The sequence below is a fragment of the Salmo salar genome, chromosome ssa01 (assembly GCF_905237065.1).
Source record: "Salmo salar chromosome ssa01, Ssal_v3.1, whole genome shotgun sequence".
Lineage (NCBI taxonomy): Eukaryota > Metazoa > Chordata > Actinopteri > Salmoniformes > Salmonidae > Salmo > Salmo salar.
Window position 1 is genome coordinate 112,425,233 of NC_059442.1, and position 15,049 is coordinate 112,440,281.

General features: G+C 38.5%; 1 protein-coding gene across 3 annotated transcripts in view; it reads right to left on the minus strand.

Moving 5' to 3' along the window:
• LOC106594748 (transcription elongation regulator 1-like protein) overlaps positions 1-15,049 on the minus strand; it is a 317,178-nt gene that overhangs the window by 212,783 nt on the left and 89,346 nt on the right. The gene's annotated exons all lie outside the window — the stretch shown is intronic.

Consider the following 15,049-nt stretch of genomic DNA (forward strand, 5'->3'; position numbering starts at 1 on the left):
CAGTCTTCATCACACACTCTGACAGGCTAGTGGTCTGACTAAAACAGTCTTCATCACACACTCTGACAGGCTAGTGGTCTGACTAAAACAGTCTTCATCACACACTCTGACAGGCTAGTGGTCTGACTAAAACAGTCTTCATCACACACTCTGACAGGCTAGTGGTCTGACTAAAACAGTCTTCATCACACACTCTGACAGGCTAGTGGTCTGACTAAAACAGTCTTCACCACTCTGACAGGCTAGTGGTCTGACTAAAACAGTCTTCATCACACACTCTGACAGGCTAGTGGTCTGACTAAAACCGTCTTCATCACACACTCTTGACAGGCTAGTGGTCTGAGTAAAACAGTCTTCATCACACACTCTGACAGGCTAGTGGTCTGACTAAAACAGTCTTCATCACACACTCTGACAGGCTAGTGGTCTGACTAAAACCGTCTTCATCACACACTCTGACAGGCTAGTGGTCTGACTAAAACAGTCTTCATCACACACTCTGACAGGCTAGTGGTCTGACTAAAACAGTCTTCATCACACACTCTGACAGGCTAGTGGTCTGACTAAAACCGTCTTCATACACACTCTTGACAGGCTAGTGGTCTGACTAAAACAGTCTTCATCACACACTCTGACAGGCTAGTGGTCTGACTAAAACAGTCTTCATCACACACTCTGACAGGCTAGTGGTCTGACTAAAACAGTCTTCATCACACACTGACAGGCTAGTGGTCTGAGTAAAACAGTCTTCATACACACTCTGACAGGCTAGTGGTCTGACTAAAACAGTCTTCATCACACACTCTGACAGGCTAGTGGTCTGATTAAAACAGTCTTCCTCTCCTTTCTCCTTGACTTTTCTTTCCCAAACCTCTCTAACCCATATGCCCCTGGCCATCCACCTGCATGATGGAGAAAAATACTCTACTTATCCATCAATATGCATGAGAGAGAGAGAGAGAGAGAGAGAGAGAGAGAGAGAGAGAGAGAGAGAGAGAGAGAGAGAGAGAGAGAGAGAGAGAGAGAGAGAGATTTATAGTTGTGAAGTCTGGGGTCCACTCACCAACCAAGAATTCACAAAATCGGACAAACACCAAATTGAGACTCTGCATTATCAAAATTCAGAAAAGAGCTGTTAAATTCTACAACCACGTAAAAGGAAGCGATTCCCAAACCTTCCATAACAAAGTCATCACCTACAGAGAGATGAACTTGGAGAAGAGTCCCCTGAGCAAGCTGGTCCAGGGGCTCTGTTCACAAACACAAACACACCCCACAGAGTCATCACCTACAGAGAGATCAACCTGGAGAATAGTCCTCTAACCAAGCTGGTCCTGGGGCTCTGTTCACAAACACAAATAGACCCCACAAAGCCCCAGGACAGCAACACAATTAGACCCAACCAAATCTTGAGAAAACAGAAAGATAATTACTTGACACATTGGAAAAAATTAACAAAAAAACTGAGCAAACTCAGAGAAAAAAAAAGGAGTTGAGGGGGACTATTCCTTCGGCACAAAACTTTCTTACTCACTCACTCACTCACTCACTCACTCACTCACTCACTCACTCACTCACTCACTCACTCACGGGCATTGGTCAAGAGGTAAAGCTAGTCCTTGTTTACAATGATCAGAAGTGCAATTCTCACAGTGAGGTTCAAACACATCATTGGACAGGTTTCACAACAACAAAAAACATATTAAATAATTTATCGAACAAACAAAACAATCACGGCAGCAGGATGTGAAATACAGATGTCATTAACTTGAGATTTTCAGATAGAATGCTATTTGGCCATAAACGGAGAGTACACAGTGGCAGAATACCTGACCACTGTGACTGACCCAAACTTAAGGAAAGCTTTGACTATGTACAGACTCAGTGAGCATAGCCTTGCTATTGAGAAACACTGCCGTAGTCAGACCTTTAAAAAAAAAAATGTTTTACCTTTATTTAACTAGGCAAGTCAGTTAAGAACAAATTCATATTTACAATAACGGCCTAACAAAAGGCCTCCTGCTTGTACGAGGCTTGGATTAAAAAATAACATTTAAAAATATAGGACAAAACACACATCACGACAAGAGAGACAACACTACATAAAGAGAGACATAAGACAACAACATAGCAAGTTAGCAACACAACATGACAACAACATGGTAGCAACACAACATGGTAGCAGTACAAAACATGGCACAAACATTATTGCGCACAGACAACAGCACAAGGATCAAGAAGGTAGAGACAACAATACATCACACAAAGCAGCCACAATTGTCAGTAAGTGTCCATGATTGAGTCTTTGAATGAAGAGATGGAGATAAAACTGTCCAGTTTGAGTGTTTGTTTGCAGCTCGTTCTAGTCACTAGCTGCAGCAAACTGAAAAGAGGAGCGACCCAGGGATGTGTGCGCTTTGGGGACCTTTAACAGAATGTGACTGGCAGAACGGGTGTTCTATGTGGAGGATGAGGGCTGCAGTAAATATCTCAGATGGGGGGAGTGAGGCCTAAGAGGGTTTTATAAATACGGGTATACAGAGATGACCACCGATCTACCGACCTGCCGATCTATAAACGATGTCGCCGTAATCTCGCATGGGTAGGATGGTCATCTGAATCAGGGTTAGTTTGGCAGCTGGGGTGAGAGAGGAGCGATTACATAGAGGAAACCAAATCTATATTTAACTTTAGCCTGCAGCTTTGATGTGTGCTGAGAGAAGGACAGTGTACCGTCTAGCCATACTCCCAAGTACTTGTATGAGGTGACTACCTCAAGCTCTAAACCCTCAGAGGTAGTAATCACACTTGTGGGGAGAGGGGTATTCTTCTTACCAAACCACTTGACCTTTGTTTTAGAGGTGTTCAGAACAAGGTTAAGGGTAGAGAAAGCTTGTTGGACACTAAGAAAGCTTTGTTGGAGAGTGTTTAACACAAAATCCAGGGAGGGGCCAGATGAGTATAAGACTGGGAGAGCTTCCTACTGCCTGAGCTATGTTGTTGATGCAAATTGAGAAGAGTGTGGGGCCTAGCATCGAGCCTTGGTGTACTCCCTTGGTGACAGGCAGTGGCTGAGACAGTAGATGTTTTGATGTTATAAACTGCACTCTTTAAGAGAGGTAGTTAGCAAACCAGGCCAAAGACCCCTCAGAGACACCTATACTCCTTTACCGGCCCAAAATAATGGAATGGTCTACCGTATCAAAAGTCAATAAAAATAGCAGCACAACATTGCATAGAATCAAGGGCAATGGTGAGATCATTGAGGACCTTTAAGGTTGCAGTGACACATCCTTAACCTGAGCGGAAACCAGATTACATACCAGAGAGAATACTATTGACATCAAGAAAGCCAGTCAGTTGATTATTGACAAGTTTTTCCAAAACTTTTGATAAACAGGGCAAAATAGAAATAGGCCTACAAACGTTAGGATCAGCTTGAACTCCCCCTTTAAATAAAGGACATGCCGTGGCTGCCTTCCAAGCAATGGGAACCTCCCCAGAAAGGAGAGACAGGTTTAAAAGGTCAGAGATAGGCTTGGCGATGATAGTGTCAGCAACCTTAAAGAAGAAAGGGTCTAAACCATCTGACCCAGATTATTTTGGGGGGGTAAAGTTTAAGGAGCTCCTTTAGCACCTCGGAGAAACTTTGTAGCGGGGAAAAAGAGGGAGAAGCATCGGGCTAGTCGCATTAGAAGGGGTGGGAAATTAGGAAATGTTGGATGGACATGGAGTCATGGCTGAGTCAAATAGGAATCCGGACTTAATGAAGTGGTGATTAAATAGCTCAGCCATGTGCTCCTTGTCAGTAACAACCACATCATCAACATTAAGGGACATGGGCAGCTGTGAGGAGGGTTTATTCTCCAGGTCTTTAACCATTTTCTAGAACTTCTTGGGGTTAGACCCACAGAGAGAGAACTGCTCCTTAAAGTAACTAACTTTGGCATTCCGGATAGCCTGAGTGCACTTATTTTTCATTTGCCTGAACGAGAGCCAGTCAGCCTGATTATGCGTGTGCCGAGCCTTTCGCCAAATGCAATTCTTGAGGTGGAGTAACTCTGCAGGATCACGGTCAAACCAGGGGCTGAACCTGTTTCTAACTCAAATTTTCTTTATGGGGGTGTGTTTGTTAACAACACCAGTGAAATATCAAATAAGAAGGTCAAGCATCTTCAACAGCATGGGGCAGGTAGGGTACAGGCCGGTGCTGATGGAGGACAATAGTACCCAGCAACAGTCAGTTTAATGCTTAAAACCAGCAAATCAAATTTGGTAGAGACAACCGAGCACTGAAGGTGATCCTTGGTAAAGATTGCCACTCCCCCACCTTAGGAAGATCTGTCTAGCCGAAAAAGCTTACAACCAGAAAGGCTAACATCAGTATTCAAAACACTCTTACTTAACCACGTCTCAGTAATGACCAACACATCTGGATTGGAGCTGTGAACCCACACACCCACACTCAATTGATCCATTTTAGGTAATAAGCTTCTAGTGTTAACGTGTAGAAAACCCAGGCTTTTTACGAGAGCAGAAATCAGTGAAGCAGATATCAGAGCACAAGTCAGAATTGGGGCTAGCAACAGTAGATGAGCCAGGGAGTACATGCACATTTCCAGATATCATCAACAGTAATACAATCAAGGCACGGCAGAGGACAGGGAGAGCTCTGCAGTGTTGATTTATGACATCTGAATGTGCATTAGAACTGGCTCTCAAGAGAAGACAGGCTATGTGCACACTGCCCACAAAATGAGGTGGAAATTGAGCTGCACTTCCTAACCTCCTGCCAAATGTATGACCATATTAGAGACACATATTTCCCTCAGATTACACAGACCCACAAAGAATTAAAAAACAAACCCAATTTTGATAAACTCCCATATCTAGTGGGTGAAATACCACAGTGTGCCATCACAGCAACAAGATTTGTGACCTGTTGCCACAAGGAAAGGGCAATCAGTGAAGAACAAACACCATTGTAAATACAACCTATATTTAGTTTATTTATTTAATGTTAAATGTCTTTATTCTTTTGGAACCTTTGTCAGTGTAATGTTTACTGTACTTTTTCTTTACCTATTTCACTAGCTTTGACATTGTAAACATATGTTTCCCATGTCAATAAAGCCCTTAAATTGAAATCGAATTAATGTAAGAGAGAGAGAGATTGATAGAGAGAGAGAACAGAGAACAGAGAGAGAGAACAGGAAACAGAGAACAGAGAACAGAGACAGAGAACAGAGAACAGAGAGAGAGAACAGAGAATAGAGAACAGAGAACAGATAACAGAGAGAGAGAACAGAGAACAGACAGAGAACAGAGAACAGAGAGAGAGAACAGATAACAGAGAGAGAGAACAGAGAACAGAGAGAGAGAACAGATAACAGATAACAGAGACAGAGAACAGATAGAGAGAGAACAGAGAACAGAGAGAGAGAACAGACAACAGATAACAGAGACAGAGAACAGAGAGAGAGAGAACAGAGAACAGAGAGAGAGAACAGATAACAGATAACAGAGAGAACAGATAACAGAGAGAGAACAGATAACAGAGAACAGAGAGAGAGAACAGAGAACAGAGAGAGAGAACAGATAACAGATAACAGAGACAGAGAACAGAGAGAGAACAGAGAACAGAGAGAGAGAACAGATAACAGAGACAGAGAACAGAGAGGGAGAACAGAGACAGAGAACAGAGAGAGAGAACACAGAGAGAGAACAGAGAGAGAGAACAGATAACAGATAACAGAGACAGAGAACAGAGAGAGAACAGAGAACAGAGAGAGAGAACAGATAACAGAGACAGAGAACAGAGAGGGAGAACAGAGACAGAGAACAGAGAGAGAGAACACAGAGAGAGAACAGAGAGAGAGAACAGAGAACAGAGAGAGAACAGAGACAGAGAACAGAGACAGAGAACAGAGACAGAGAACAGAGAACAGAGAGAACAGAGAGAACAGAGACAGAGAACAGAGACAGAGAACAGAGACAGAGAACAGAGAACAGATACAGAGAACAGATACAGAGAACAGAAACAGAGGTAGACATGGTCTGGTTCCTCCAGTAAATGACCTACAGTCCCAGACTCATTTTCTGAATCCAATAATGACGTGTTGACCCTTGATTTAAACATGTCCAGAAATTCCCTCTGCTCATCCTTTACAATGAGGAGGTACAGGGAGATAACTAAGGAAGAGGAGGGGTAGTAACAGTAATCAGTAACCCAACTGTCCAGGTAGAAACACAATAATATCATTATACAGTAACCAGTAACCCAACTGTCCAGGTAGAAACACAATAATATCATTATACAGTAACCAGTAACCCAACTGTCCAGGTAGTAACACAATAATATCATTATACAGTAACCCAACTGTCCAGGTAGAAACACAATAATATCATTATACAGTAACCCAACTGTCCAGGTAGAAACACAATAATATCATTATACAGTAACCCAACTGTCCAGGTAGAAACACAATAAGATCATTATACAGTAACCCAACTGTCCAGGTAGAAACACAATAACATCATTATACAGTAACCAGTAACCCAACTGTCCAGGTAGAAACACAATAACATCATTATACAGTAACCCAACTGTCCAGGTAGAAACACAATAACATCATTATACAGTAACCAGTAACCCAACTGTCCAGGTAGTAACACAAAAACATCATTATACAGTAACCAGTAACCCAACTGTCCAGATAGAAACACAATAACATCATTATATGGTAACCCAACTGTCCAGGTAGAAACACAATAAGATCATTATACAGTAACCCAACTGTCCAGGTAGAAACACAATAAGATCATTATACAGTAACCAGTAACCCAACTGTCCAGATAGAAACACAATAATATAATTATACAGTAACCCAACTGTCCAGGTAGTAACACAATAATATCATTATACAGTAACCCAACTGTCCAGGTAGAAACACAATAAGATCATTATACATTAACCAGTAACCCAACTGTCCAGGTAGAAACACAATAATATCATTATACAGTAACCAGTAACCCAACTGTCCAGGTAGAAACACAATAATATCATTATACAGTAACCCAACTGTCCAGGTAGTAACACAATAATATCATTATACAGTAACCAGTAACCCAACTGTCCAGGTAGAAACACAATAATATCATTATACAGTAACCCAACTGTCCAGGTAGAAACACAATAACATCATTATACAGTAACCCAAAATTCCAGGTAGAAACACAATAATATCATTATACAGTAACCAGTAACCCAACTGTCCAGGTAGTAACACAATAAGATCATTATACAGTAACCCAACTGTCCAGGTAGAAACACAATAAGATCATTATACAGTAACCAGTAACCCAACTGTCCAGGTAGAAACACAATAACATCATTACACAGTAACCCAACTGTCCAGGTAGAAACACAATAATATCATTATACAGTAACCTAACTGTCCAGGTAGTAACACAATAATATCATTATACAGTAACCCAACGGTCCAGGTAGTAACACAATAACATCATTATACAGTAACCCAACTGTCCAGGTAGAAACACAATAACATCATTATACAGTAACCCAACTGTCCAGGTAGAAACACAATAATATCATTATACAGTAACCCAACTGTCCAGGTAGAAACACAATAACATCATTATACAGTAACCAGTAACCCAACTGTCCAGGTAGAAACACAACAATATCATTATACAGTAACCCAACTGTCCAGGAAGAAACACAATAATATCATTATACAGTAACCAGTAACCCAACTGTCCAGGTAGTAACACAATAATATCATTATACAGTAACCAGTAACCCAACTGTCCAGGTAGAAACACAATAATATCATTATACAGTAACCCAACTGTCCAGGTAGTAACACAATGATATCATTATACAGTAACCAGTAACCCAACTGTCCAAGTAGTAACACAATAATATCATTATACAGTAACCAGTAACCCAACTGTCCAGGTAGAAACACAATAAGATCATTATACAGTAACCCAAATGTCCAGGTAGAAACACAATAAGATCATTATACATTAACCATATCCAACTGTCCAGGTACTAACACAATGACATTATTATACAGTAACCAGTAACCCAACTGTCCAGGTAGAAACACAATAAGATCATTATACAGTAACCAGTAACCCAACTGTCCAGGTAGAAACACAATAATATAATTATACAGTAACCCAACTGTCCAGGTAGAAACACAATAACATCATTATACAGTAACCCAACTGTCCAGGTAGTAACACAATAATATCATTATACAGTAACCCAACGGTCCAGGTAGTAACACAATAACATCATTATACAGTAACCCAACTGTCCAGGTAGAAACACAATAATATCATTATACAGTAACCCAACTGTCCAGGTAGAAACACAATAACATCATTATACAGTAACCCAACTGTCCAGGTAGAAACACAACAATATCATTATACAGTAACCCAACTGTCCAGGAAGAAACACAATAATATCATTATACAGTAACCAGTAACCCAACTGTCCAGGTAGTAACACAATAATATCATTATACAGTAACCAGTAACCCAACTGTCCAGGTAGAAACACAATAATATCATTATACAGTAACCCAACTGTCCAGGTAGTAACACAATGATATCATTATACAGTAACCAGTAACCCAACTGTCCAAGTAGTAACACAATAATATCATTATACAGTAACCAGTAACCCAACTGTCCAGGTAGAAACACAATAAGATCATTATACAGTAACCCAAATGTCCAGGTAGAAACACAATAATATCATTATACAGTAACCCAACTGTCCAGGTAGAAACACAATAACATCATTATACAGTAACCCAACTGTCCAGGTAGAAACACAATAACATCATTATACAGTAACCCAACTGTCCAGGTAGAAACACAATAAGATCATTATACAGTAACCCAACTGTCCAGGTAGTAACACAATAACATTATTATACAGTAACCAGTAACCCAACTGTCCAGGTAAAAACACAATAATATCATTATACAGTAACCAGTAACCCAACTGTCCAGGTAGAAACACAATAATATCATTATACAGTAACCCAACTGTCCAGGTAGAAACACAATAACATCATTATACAGTAACCCAACTGTCCAGGTAGAAACACAATAATATCATTATACAGTAACCCAACTGTCCAGGTAGAAACACAATAACATCATTATACAGTAACCCAACTGTCCAGGTAGAAACACAATAACATCATTATACAGTAACCCAACAGGCCAGGTAGAAACACAATAATATCATTATACAGTAACCCAACAGTCCAGGTAGAAACACAATAATATCATTATACAGTAACCAGTAACCCAACTGTCCAGGTAGAAACACAATAAGATAATTATACAGTAACCCAACTGTCCAGGTAGAAACACAATAACATCATTATACAGTAACCAGTAACCCAACTGTCCAGGTAGAAACACAATAATATCATTATACAGTAACCAGTAACCCAACTGTCCAGGTAGAAACACAATAACATTATTATACAGTAACCAGTAACCCAACTGTCCAGGTAAAAACACAATAATATCATTATACAGTAACCAGTAACCCAACTGTCCAGGTAGAAACACAATAATATCATTATACAGTAACCCAACTGTCCAGGTAGAAACACAATAACATCATTATACAGTAAACCAACTGTCCAGGTAGAAACACAATAATATCATTATACAGTAACCCAACTGTCCAGGTAGAAACACAATAACATCATTATACAGTAACCCAACTGTCCAGGTAGAAACACAATAACATCATTATACAGTAACCCAACAGGCCAGGTAGAAACACAATAATATCATTATACAGTAACCCAACAGTCCAGGTAGAAACACAATAATATCATTATACAGTAACCAGTAACCCAACTGTCCAGGTAGAAACACAATAAGATAATTATACAGTAACCCAACTGTCCAGGTAGAAACACAATAACATCATTATACAGTAACCAGTAACCCAACTGTCCAGGTAGAAACACAATAATATCATTATACAGTAACCAGTAACCCAACTGTCCAGGTAGAAACACAATAATATCATTTTACAGTAACCAGTAACCCAACTGTCCAGGTAGAAACACAATAACATCATTATACAGTAACCAGTAACCCAACTGTCCAGGTAGAAACACAATAATATCATTATACAGTAACCAGTAACCCAACTGTCCAGGTAGAAACACAATAATATCTTTTTACAGTAACCAGTAACCCAACTGTCCAGGTAGAAACACAATAACATCATTATACAGTAACCAGTAACCCAACTGTCCAGGTAGAAACACAATAAGATCATTATACAGTAACCCAACTGTCCAGGTAGAAACACAATAAGATCATTATACAGTAACCCAACTGTCCAGGTAGAAACACAATAACATCATTATACAGTAACCCAACTGTCCAGGTAGAAACACAATAACATCATTATACAGTAACCCAACTGTCCAGGTAGAAACACAACAATATCATTATACAGTAACCCAACTGTCCAGGTAGAAACACAATAATATCATTATACAGTAACCAGTAACCCAACTGTCCAGGTAGTAACACAATAATATCATTATACAGTAACCAGTAACCCAACTGTCCAGGTAGAAACACAATAATATCATTATACAGTAACCCAACTGTCCAGGTAGTAACACAATAATATCATTATACAGTAACCAGTAACCCAACTGTCCAGATAGAAACACAATAAGATCATTATACAGTAACCCAACTGTCCAGGTAGAAACACAATAAGATCATTATACAGTAACCCAACTGTCCAGGTAGAAACACAATAAGATCATTATACAGTAACCAGTAACCCAACTGTCCAGGTAGAAACACAATAAGATCATTATACAGTAATCAGTAACCCAACTGTCCAGGTAGAAACACAATAAGATCATTATACAGTAACCAGTAACCCAACTGTCCAGATAGAAACACAATAATATATTTATACAGTAACCCAATTATCCAGGTAGTAACACAATAAGATCATTATACAGTAACCCAACTGTCCAGGTAGAAACACAATAAGATCATTATACAGTAACCCAACTGTCCAGGTAGTAACACAATAACATTATTATACAGTAACCAGTAACCCAACTGTCCAGGTAAAAACACAATAATATCATTATACAGTAACCAGTAACCCAACAGTCCAGATAGAAATACAATAATATAATTATACAGTAACCGAACTGTCCAGGTAGTAACACAATAATATCATTATACAGTAACCAGTAACCCAACTGTCCAGGTAGAAACACAATAATATCATTATACAGTAACCCAACTGTCCAGGTAGAAACACAATAAGATCATTATACAGTAACCCAACTGTCCAGGTAGAAACACAATAAGATCATTATACAGTAACCCAACTGTCCAGGTAGTAACACAATAACATTATTATACAGTAACCAGTAACCCAACTGTCCAGGTAAAAACACAATAATATCATTATACAGTAACCAGTAACCCAACTGTCCAGATAGAAACACAATAATATCATTATACAGTAACCCAACTGTCCAGGTAGAAACACAATAACATCATTATACAGTAACCCAACTGTCCAGGTAGAAACACAATAATATCATTATACAGTAACCCAACTGTCCAGGTAGAAACACAATAATATCATTATACAGTAACCCAACTGTCCAGGTAGAAACACAATAATATCATTATACAGTAACCCAACTGTCCAGGTAGAAACACAATAATATCATTATACAGTAACCCAACAGTCCAGGTAGAAACACAATAATATCATTATACAGTAACAAGTAACCCAACTGTCCAGGTAGTAACACAATAATATCATTATACAGTAATCAGTATCCCAACTGTCCAGGTAGTAACACAATAAGATCATTATACAGTAACCCAACTGTCCAGGTAGAAACACAATAACATCATTATACAGTAACCCAACTGTCCAGGTAGAAACACAATAACATCATTATACAGTAACCCAACTGTCCAGGTAGAAACACAATAACATCATTATACAGTAACCCAACTGTCCAGGTAGAAACACAACAATATCATTATACAGTAACCCAACTGTCCAGGTAGAAACACAATAATATCATTATACAGTAACCAGTAACCCAACTGTCCAGGTAGTAACACAATAATATCATTATACAGTAACCAGTAACCCAACTGTCCAGGTAGAAACACAATAATATCATTATACAGTAACCCAACTGTCCAGGTAGTAACACAATAATATCATTATACAGTAACCAGTAACCCAACTGTCCAGGTAGAAACACAATAAGATCATTACAGTAACCCAACTGTCCAGGTAGAAACACAATAAGATCATTATACAGTAACCCAACTGTCCAGGTAGTAACACAATAACATTATTATACAGTAACCAGTAACCCAACTGTCCAGGTAAAAACACAATAATATCATTATACAGTAACCCAACTGTCCAGATAGAAACACAATAATATAATTATACAGTAACCCAACTGTCCAGGTAGAAACACAATAATATCATTATACAGTAACCCAACTGTCCAGGTAGAAACACAATAAGATCATTATACAGTAACCAGTAACCCAACTGTCCAGGTAGAAACACAATAAGATCATTATACAGTAACCCAACTGTCCAGATAGAAACACAATAATATAATTATACAGTAACCCAATTGTCCAGGTAGTAACACAATAAGATCACTATACAGTAACCCAACTGTCCAGGTAGAAACACAATAAGATCATTATACAGTAACCCAACTGTCCAGGTAGTAACACAATAACATTATTATACAGTAACCAGTAACCCAACTGTCCAGGTAAAAACACAATAATATCATTATACAGTAACCCAACTGTCCAGGTAGTAACACAATAACATTATTATACAGTAACCAGTAACCCAGCTGTCCAGGTAGAAACACAATAATATCATTATACAGTAACCAGTAACCCAACTGTCCAGATAGAAATACAATAATATAATTATACAGTAACCCAACTGTCCAGGTAGTAACACAATTATATCATTATACAGTAACCAGTAACCCAACTGTCCAGGTAGAAACACAATCACATCATTATACAGTAACCAGTAACCCAACTGTCCAGGTAGAAACACAATAACATCATTATACGGTAACCCAACTGTCCAGGTAGAAACACAATAATATCATTATACAGTAACCAGTAACCTAACTGTCCAGGTAGAAATACAATAATATCATTATACAGTAACCAGTAACCCAACTGTCCAGGTAGAATCACAATAACATCATTATACAGTAACCCAACTGTCCAGGTAGTAACACAATAAGATCATTATATAGTAACCAGTAAACCAACTGTCCAGGTAGAAACACAATAACATCATTATACAGTAACCCAACTGTCCAGGTAGAAACACAATAACATCATTATACAGTAACCAGTAACCCAACTGTCCAGGTAGAAACACAATAACATCATTATACAGTAACCCAACTGTCCAGGTAGTAACACAATAACATCATTATACAGGAACCAGTAACCCAACTGTCCAGGTAGAAACACAATAACATCATTATACAGTAACCAGTAACCCAACTGTCCAGGTAGAAACACAATAACATCATTATACAGTAACCCAACTGTCCAGGTAGAAACACAATAACATCATTATACAGTAATCCAACGGTCCAGGTAGTAACACAATAACATCATTATACAGTAACCAGTAACCCAACTGTCCAGGTAGAAACACAATAATATCATTATACAGTAACCAGTAACCCAACTGTCCAGGTAGTAACACAATAATATCATTATACAGTAACCAGTATTCCAACTGTCCAGGTAGTAACACAATAAGATCATTATTCAGTAACCCAACTGTCCAGGTAGTAACACAATAATATCATTATACAGTAACCAGTAACCCAACTGTCCAGGTAGTAACACAATAATATCATTATACAGTAACCAGTAACCCAACTGTCCAGGTAGAAACACAATAAGATCATTATACAGTAACCCAACTGTCCAGGTAGAAACACAATAAGATCATTATACAGTAACCCAACTGTCCAGGTAGTAACACAATAACATTATTATACAGTAACCAGTAACGTAACTGTCCAGGTAGTAACACAATAATATCATTATACAGTAACCAGTAACCCAACTGTCCAGGTAGAAACACAATAATATCATTATACAGTAACCCAACTGTCCAGGTAGAAACACAATCACATCATTATACAGTAACCAGTAACCCAACTGTCCAGGTAGAAACACAATAACATCATTATACAATAACCAATAACCCAACTGTCCAGGTAGAAACACAATAAGATCATTATACAGTAACCAGTAACCCAACTGTCCAGGTAGTAACACAATAACATCATTATACAGTAACCCAACTGTCCAGGTAGAAACACAATAACATCATTATACAGTAACCCAACTGTCCAGGTAGAAACACAATAATATCATTATACAGTAACCAGTAACCTAACTGTGCAGGTAGAAATACAATAATATCATTATACAGTAACCAGTAACCCAACTGTCCAGGTAGAAACACAATAACATCATTATACAGTAACCCAACTGTCCAGGTAGTAACACAATAAGATCATTATATAGTAACCAGTAAACCAACTGTCCAGGTAGAAACACAATAACATCATTATACAGTAACCAGTAACCTAACTGTCCAGGTAGAAATACAATAATATCATTATACAGTAACCCAACTGTCCAGGTAGAAACACAATAACATCATTATACAGTAACCAGTAACCCAACTGTCCAGGTAGAAACACAATAAGATCATTATACAGTAACCAGTAACCCAACTGTCCAGGTAGTAACACAATAACATCATTATACAGTAACCAGTAACCCAACTGTCCAGGTAGAAACACAATAACATCATTATACAGTAACCAGTAACCCAACTGTCCAGGTAGAAACACAATAAGATCATTATACAGTAACC